Genomic DNA, 8,783 nt, shown 5'->3' with positions numbered 1-8,783 from the left:
TGCTCTCTTTCTCTTCCCCTTGTTTCTTCTGCTCCTCCCCTTCTCCCTGAGCTTCCCTCTATTTCTCTGCTGGATACCTTAAAGAATACAATATTACTTTAGTTTTTCGTAAAACAACCACAGATCTAAAGCCTTGTGCAGCGCTGTGTTCAAAGCCCCAGCACAGCCGCGTGCTCAGCACCAGGCAGTGGTGAACCCAAAGCCAGGAAAGGGGGAGGGGAGCAGGGGAGGAGAGAAGGGGAGGGAGAGACAGAGAGAGAGAGAGAGAGAGAGAGAGAGGGAGGGAGGGAGGGAGGGGGAGAGAGAGAGAGAGAGCGAGAGAGCGAGCGTGAGCGCGCGCAAGCTAGCGAGCAAACCAGAGAGACAGATCGAGAGAGGGACCTGGAGAGAGAGACCCAGAGAAAGAGAAGAAGCTGCTGAGGTCTGTCAGGACTCAACCTCCAACTTGTTTCAGTTCATTCATCCTTCTCTCCTCTCCGCTTGGGGGAAGTGACTGTGGTGCTCGGTAAGAAACATAGATGTTCCTTTTTCCCCCTCCCCCAAGCTCAGGTCTCCTTTAGCGATAGCATCTCTCCCTGTACTGAGAGTCTCCTTGGGTTGGCTGGGGAGGCGAGCGAGACATGCTCTGCAGCTGTGATGCTATCCTGGGTTCCCCAGCGGGGCTGGTGGAAGCCCAGAGGCGGCATCTGGGAAGGGAGGAACTGGGCTAAAACCTGATTTGGAGAAGGGGGGTTGCGATGTGCTGTATGCGTGATTTGCTTTATTGTCGGTGAATTGTTTTGTTCCTCTTTTGAAGCAGGTCAGCATTGACCTTGCAAATTGCTTGGGGGGCCTGGCAGCTGCTGCAGAAAGCCACAGAGTGTCCCCTAGCCAGAGCAGACAGCACTGTCATGACCCCCCAGACAGCCCTAGGCTTGGGGATGGAGTAATGGCTGGAGCTTCCTCCCTCCTTTAATCTTTCTCTGCAGCTGCTTCTGGCTGTTGGAAATGAAAAAGAAGGAGGGTACCATGCAGCCCTTTCCCCATCTCTCCATTACCTCCTCCAAATGCAAGTGAGCAGAAAGTTGTAAATAACTGCTTCCTTTGAAGCAGATTGAGATCTCCCCCCTTCCTTTAAGGGGCTCACTTGTGGGGTTGGGCCTGACTTCCTCTACAAACTTGGGAGGTTTGTCTTGCTTCCTGAGGAAGCCCAGTTGCCTGCCTACCCTCAATACCAGGTAGTTGAGCTGACAGCCTAGACCATGGATTCAAATACTCCACCCCGTCCCACCGGTAAGCATCTTGTTAGGTCCAGCTGTGTCCTTGGGAGGGAGGAAACACTTGATGGTTTGTCTGGAACAGGCTTCCCAATTTGCTGCTCCTCTGACTGTGGCTGCGGGTGACATGGGCAGGAGGACTAGGGGGAGGGGTGGCTGTTGGATTTTGGGAGAGCAGGGTGAGGAGCCAGGATTCCCAGCATGAGTGGTTTGGCTTATTGAAGGGTCAGCAGGTTCTGATTGTCTGGAGCTATGTAAGGACTGGCTGAAGCTCTTGCAGTATAGCTCCTCTGAATTGGTAGGGGAAGGGATTTGATTCCTTGATGGGGGCTTTTTGAGTTAATGACACTGCTGTGGTGCCTGTAATAGTAATTATAGCATCCATAATACAAATCACTAACATTTTTGAGTGTGTAGTATGTTTCAGATCCTGGGCTGAAGGTTTAATATTTATTACCTCGTTGAATTCTTACATCAACCCTACAAAGCAGATACTATTATTATCCTTGATTTACTGATGAGGAAATGAGGCACAGAGAGGTTAAGTAACTTGCCCAAGATTACACAGCAATTAAATGTCCCAATTGAAAATTAAAACACAGGCAACCTGGTTTTGAATAGAATCCATGGTCTTGACCATTAAGCACTACTGCCTCCTTGGGGAGAGTTTTGCACATTTGTCTGTTAGGCAAGTATAAGTACAACAGAAACAGTGCTGCTTAGTGGCCTATTCTTTGTGTACAGTAACAGGAAGTTAGGCTGGAGGTAAGCCTCACCTGAGTTTCCTGGAGCGGCTTGCCAAAAGGCTTTCTTTGGCCAGCCTGCTTTCCTTGAAAATGATGCCTGGAAAGACTTCACTTTTCCACTGTCATGGCCTCATCCATCCCACATTAAGCTTCGAACAGTGCCTTTTAGGAACAGACCTTGCTCTTATTTCCTGAGAGTTTGGAGTTTTCCTATACTGAAAATTTCACAGTGCTAAAACCTTGGAACTGGAAGGAGCCCTAAAGGTCATTAAGCTTTACTTCTCCACCCAGTTCTTAAATTTGTCCTAAGCATCCAATTTGCTGACTGATTTCTATTTGAATCCCCTGCAGTGGCAGAGAGCTCATTAGGTGGCTCTTTGTGTCATTGAGCAACTCTGATTGTCAGAAAGTATTTCCCATTATAAGCCAAGATCTGTTTTTCTGTAACTTCTATTCATTGCTTCTCTGGGACTATCTGGAACAAATTTGCTTTTCCTCAAGAGTAGTTCTTCAATTAATTGAAGACTACAGTCATACCTTCCCATCAAGACTTGGGTCTAACAAGACTAAAGAGTGAAGGACCATCATTTGCCTCATTCTGGAGAGTAGACTTTTCTTAATATGGACTAATATTCCACTTGTTTGTCAGCCACAAACTGATTGTACTGAGCTATCTAAAGTAGCTCTGATAGTGTATGTTCTCTACCTTGGAAGAGCTTGCTATCTGGTGTCAACTGGACTGATGGGAACAAAGAAGGTCTCTTTTGCATTCCTAAAAACCAGGAATCTGTTGCTCCTAGTCCTTCTAAAGCCCCAGAATGTCTATATAACACCCAGACAATAAGGATGTGGGAAGATTTGAGTGCTGTCAGGGATTAAGGGCAATTATCATAAAGAGGACATTTGAAATAGTGGTGATTCAAGGTTCATATAGCATATGGAAGGTAGAAAAATCAACTGTTACATCAGACAGTATCTTAGGAATAATAACGTCACTGAGGGGATGGTACAAAGTAGGATTGGGTGGAACAGGCATAGGCACATGGTGTGCTGGAATGGGACACTGACCTGGCTGTTAGCAAATTCAGGTCCTATTCCTGGCTCTGATAATTTGCCAATTACCTTGGCCACATGACTTCCCCTCTGTGGGCCTCAGTGTTTCCATCTATAAAATGGTGAGGTAGATGCGCACCAAGGGGCTTTCAGCTTGGAAATTCTCTATCTGAAGCAAATCACAAAATCTCAGGGTTATGAGGGGCTTCAGAAATCATCTAAGTCAGTGCTTCTCAAACCCTAATGTGCAAAAATATCTCCTAGGAATCTTGCTAAAATGCTAATTCTGACTGGGTGATAGTCTAGGGTGGGGCCTGACATTTTGCATTTTAACAAGCTGCCAAGGGATCCTGAAACTGGTGTTCCACTGACCACACTTCAAGTAGCAAAGCTAGAGTGGTGTTTGTCAAATTATCTTAGTGAAGGACCAGTTTGCTTTTTTCCCCTGATTCATCACACCAGATTGTCACCTTAGTAAATTGCATTAATTATGAATTACTAGGAAACGAAAGAAAAGACATACAAAATATAAGGCTGCATTTTTATTATTAGATTCATCAGACATAAAATTATTTTTTCAAATTTCTGTAACATTTTCTAAGTGTTTACTCTCAAATTTCTGCACTTTGGTCATCACTGTCTTGTAATGAAAGTTCACAGACAGGCACTGGTCTGCAGACCACACTTTGAGCAATACTAATCTAGGCTACCTGCCCATCTAATTTAAGAGGTCCAAATTAGGCCTAGCTATAACTTCTAAATCACCTGTCAGATGATCTTTAGCCCTGCAGTTAAATATCTCCTTTGATGGAGAAATTAACATGTACACAAAGTAGCATTATTCAGGTGTTGTGACTGCTAAAAAGGTTTTTTTTTCCTTAAAATTCTTAGTTTTCTCATAGTTTGTATAAATTCCATGTATGGATTGTGTATTCTAAATGGGTGAGAGGCTGTATCAGTTCAGTTTATTGTACCCTCAGCCACTAGCCTAGTGTATGGCATAGAGTAGGTGCTTACTAAATGTTTGTTAAATGAGTGAATGGACCATCAGTGTTAGTTATGGGGTCATAAATTCATTAAAGAAAGGCAATTTTGGCTTTCTTCCACATTGGGGAGACAGTATTCATTCTATTTTATTAATTTCTTATGGTGCGTAGAAGGCCAGCATGACTATTTCAGAGCTCTACCTGACATCTCAATTTTATCTTGAAGGGATTTTAGGAAGCCAGGCAAAGAGTGTGTATGCTCTAAGTCTCAAGTCTTTACCCTTAACTCAGACAATTCAATCATTCACCTAATTACTTATTATTAGTAATTTATTCAGTGATACGGTTAGGTAGTGTGCAGAGGTTACAAAGATGAGCAAAACAGACATTATCCCTGTTTGCTTGGGGCTTCTAGTTTGATACAGAAGAGGTTGTTAATCAGATAATTACACAACCATGTCATTTCAGCCAATAGTAAATGCTACAAAGGAAAAGTATGGAGGGTGGGGCTATGAACATATATAATAGAGGAAACTGATCTAGCTTGGAGTTTAAGCAAAGCACTCTTGAGGAAGTAATACTGAGGCTGAGTACAGATGTGTATGGGGGTGGAGTAGAGGATGATGGAGGTGATGTAGTAGTTTTCTAGATGGAGGGAAGAGCATATACAACGGCCCTGTGATGAGAGAAGCATAATGAATTTGGGAAGTATAACAAAAGCCAGTATGTCTGGACTGATCCATTGTAAGGATTTTGGTCTTTATTCCAGAAACACAAGGACTGATTAAAGGGGTTTGAGCAGGATGCCTGACATGGCCTCAACTGAATCCATTCAGTTTACTTAAGGCCTACTATGAGCCAAAGACGATATGGGAGACACAGGATGACTTAGAAATAGCCTCTGCCCTCCAAGATGACACAATCAAGTAGGAGACAGAAGAAATTATACCAACAACTCTAGTACTAGGAGGGTGAGATACACACCCACAAAAGAGAGTCAAAAGGCTTCAAGGAAATCAAAGCCAGCTTTCTGGAAGTGGCCTTTGAACTGAGCTTGGCAGATTATATAAATTTTGGATATGCAGAGCTGGGGTGTGGAAGAGGTATTCTAGGCAGAGGACAGTTGTGTTGGAGTAAAGTGTATGGAGAAATACAGTATGTGAGAAATGCTTGGCAAGATAAATGGAAGGCTTGACTGTAAATAATATTGCATGTTAACTAGGAAAATTGACACTTTATATTCAAAGGAGATGAAACTCCCTCATTTTACGGATGAGCAAACTGATCCTGAGAGGGTGAGACTTGATTTGTCTGAGGTTACACAGGTAGTACTATTGCTATAGCCCAATAAAAGGTACTGAGTATAGTTGAAAATATGTGATTGGAACTCTGGAAAGTAGTCAACTGGAGAGAATAATTTGAGAGTCACTGCCTCTCAATACTTGAAGTAGAAAAAAGAGATCCAAGGATGGTACTTTGGAGAATGCTTATCTTTAGGATATGGGTAAAAAAGATGAACCCATGTGAAGGCTACAAAGGAGGGAAAGTCAGATATATGAAAGGAAAACTAGAAGAGCACAGTACTACGAAAGTGCCAAGAGAGTAGAGCCTCATCCATTTGTTGGACAGATATTTACTGAATACATACCATTTACTAGGCACGGAGGATATAGTGGTGAGCAAATAGACATGGTTGTTGCCACCTTGGGGCCTGTGGCTTAGATGGGGAAATAGACATTGTTCTAGATAGCCACCGAACTGTATGGGCATAAATTGTGATTCATGTGTAGAGGAAAATGTACTGCTTTAAGAAGGGAGGTGTGGTCACCGTTATTAAATTTCGCAGCATAGTTGAGTAAAGGTAAATGGCACCCACTTTCTAACAGTCCTTCCCACTCTGATGCTCACAGTGCTTACTAACAGTTCAGCTGGATGATGCATATCCATTTTTCAGATGTTTGGTAGATGATACTGCTGAAATAGTAAGGAAAGGTAAGGGTCCCTGCAGGCTTATGTCCATAGGAACACAGATTTACTTGAAAACCAGCTTACATGGCATGTAGCTTAATGAAACTTTCAATGAGCCAGCAACCTTCCCAGATCCCCCAACTCTCTCCATTCAGCGATTTATACAATGAGGCACCTGACAAGAAAAAAATTGTTTTATGCAGAAGTACACATTAACAATCCCTCTTAAAATGGGATTTCTGGTGGCTTACTCTATAAATTCTAGTCTTGGCTTGGATACTAACTCAATTTCTTGTGACATATCACTTGTCTTATTTGAGCCTCAGTTTCCATAACTGTAAAATGGAGAGGGGGTTGGAATAGGGTTTTGGGCCAGGTGACTGACATGGCCTAAACTGAATCCATTCAGATATTTATAAAGACCCACCAAGCTATAAGGTTCTATAGTTCATGCTCTGCTCTATGCTACATTCTCATAGTCCCATGCAGGTAGTTCAGATTCAGTCACTTACTTAAGCAACACTGAGGACTTTAAACAGAATTCCGAAGGTTGCTAATTTTGTTGGAAGTATTCGCAGGGTTTGGAAGAGCTCGCAAGAAGGTCCTTGTTCTATTCCTGAGATGGCTGAAATTGTGACTGTCCTGAGAGCTAAGAAAAGAATTGACTATATTCTAAAATCTGTAGTAAGGCTGAGTGTTAGGTGATATTTCTATACTACTCCTGATTTGAAATAAACTAAAGTCACTGAGAATAAAATGGTGCAGGATATTGTGAAATACAGGTGAGGTGATTATCTCATATCCTGACATGTAATAGTCCAGGTAGTCTTTTCCTAGGGGGAAGATACATAGTAAAGAGAAATACTGGTTGGTAATAGAAAAAAGTTTTTATACTTAAAACATGATTTTAATGGTATTGATTTCTGTGCAAAGTATGTCTCCTCACTGTACACAGAAGGAGGCATAAAAATCTCCATGATGTATTTTTTGAAGGGTGCTTTGTTCTTTAAAAAATGATTTCTTAAAAGTAACAAGTATTACATATATTTTTTGAAGGGAAGGGGAGGTAGATGGAGATGGAATTATGTAAGTAATCACAGCATAAAATAACTTTTTAGAGTAGTACAAGAGGAGCTCAGAAATGGCAGGGCCCTTAGCAATTATGTAATGGCAGTCTTATCACCCAGTACATATGGTCATCTATTTTCAGTGTGAATGGTTCCAGGAAAGGTTGCTTAACACCACCTGATAATAGACAGCTGTGATTGTTAGCAAGTTATTCTTCACACTGATCTGAAATCTGTCCTCTGAATCCAACCCATTGGTCTTTCTCCTTGGAGCAACAGCAATGCTGAGTAATTTCTATTTCCCTTTCCTGTAATAGCTATTCAAATGTTTAAAGATGGTTTGTTCTTTTCATCTTTTCTCCAGCCTATATATTCCCAGTTCTCGAGCTCATGAGACATATGTTTTGAGTACCCTCTATGGCAGACATTTCAGTTTTCAGTATCTTTCTTAATGTATGATGTTTAAACCTGGATCCAGAACTCTAGGCAATAGCTGGCCAGCATCTTCATTTAAAAATTTTTGTACACTTTCCAATCTACCTTAAGACTGTAATATCTATCATTAAGTTGTTTTTTTCTGGTTATAAAAAATAAAACAGCCTCATTATCGCAAATTTGGAAAATGAAGACACATTAACACAAATCATCTCTAAGTCCCTAGTGCAGAGATAACTTGCTATATTTCCTTCCAAGTGTGTTTCCATGTTTACATAATTGGGATTATATCTTATATGTACTATTTTATATGTGGCTTTTCCATTGGTATTATAAGCATTGCCCATGTCACTCAACAGCCTTCAAACAATTTTTAATGGCTACGTACTTTTCAGTTGTACAATTTCTACCATAATTATTTGATTGATCCCATATTGGTCAGTGAAATTATTTTTGCTTCTTTGAATCCCACTTCTTTCAGGTCTTTATTCAAATGTCACCTTGGTGAGAGCTTCTATAATGACCTTACATCAAAAATGCAAACTGTTCTCCAACATTCACTCTTTCCCTTTCTTGCTTTATTTATTTTTCCTGGGTTTGTATCATCACTTAACAGTCTAAGTATTTTACTTATTGTCTGGATCCTTGTATTAGAATGTAAGCTCCTCAAGCACAGGGATTTTTCCCAATTTTGTTCACTGTTGTATCCCCTAGTACCTAGAATAAACGTCTGATACATTGTAAATCCTTACTTAATATTTGTTGAATGAATTAGTAAGGTGAGTTTTTATATAAGAGGTGTTACTGGGCCTAAGGATATTAACTTTTAAAAAGCTTCTGATATATATGTGAAGATGTACCACTGTGTAAGATTGTCAATTTCTGCTCATACACCTATACCATTGCTGGCTATTGCCATTCTTTTTTTTTTATTTTTTATTTCAGCATATTATGGGGGTACAGATGTTTAGGTTACGTATGTTGTCCTTGCCCCCCCTTCCCCCCTTAGTCCAAGTTTCAAATATGTCCATCCTTCGGGTGGTGTGCATTGCACTCTTTGTGTATGCATATACCCGTCCCCTCCTCCTTCCTCCCCCCCCAACATCCAATAGATGTTATTCTTATATGTGCACTTATGTGTTGATCAGTTAATACCAATTTGATGGTGAGTATATGTGGTGCTTGTCTTTCCATTCTTGGGATACCTCACTTAGTAGAATGCATCCCAGCTCTATCCAGGAGTATACAAGAGGTGCTATATCACCATTGTTT

At 41.2% G+C, this 8,783-nt stretch overlaps 1 protein-coding gene across 1 annotated transcript in view; it reads left to right on the top strand.

The window, feature by feature from the left end:
* The first annotated feature begins 286 nt into the window (after positions 1-286).
* The window catches only part of GABRA3 (gamma-aminobutyric acid (GABA) A receptor, alpha 3), a 270,276-nt gene continuing 261,779 nt past the window's right edge, over positions 287-8,783 (top strand). Inside the window, exon 1 of the mRNA XM_012659949.1 lies at positions 287-505. The gene's annotated coding sequence lies outside the window, so the exon portion shown is untranslated. The remainder of the gene's footprint in view (positions 506-8,783) is intronic.

This window comes from Propithecus coquereli, unplaced genomic scaffold (genome assembly GCF_000956105.1).
Source record: "Propithecus coquereli isolate 6110/MARCELLA unplaced genomic scaffold, Pcoq_1.0 Scaffold643, whole genome shotgun sequence".
Lineage (NCBI taxonomy): Eukaryota > Metazoa > Chordata > Mammalia > Primates > Indriidae > Propithecus > Propithecus coquereli.
The sequence above is the reverse complement of the archived record's forward strand: the minus strand, read 5'-3'. Positions and strand labels throughout refer to the sequence as shown.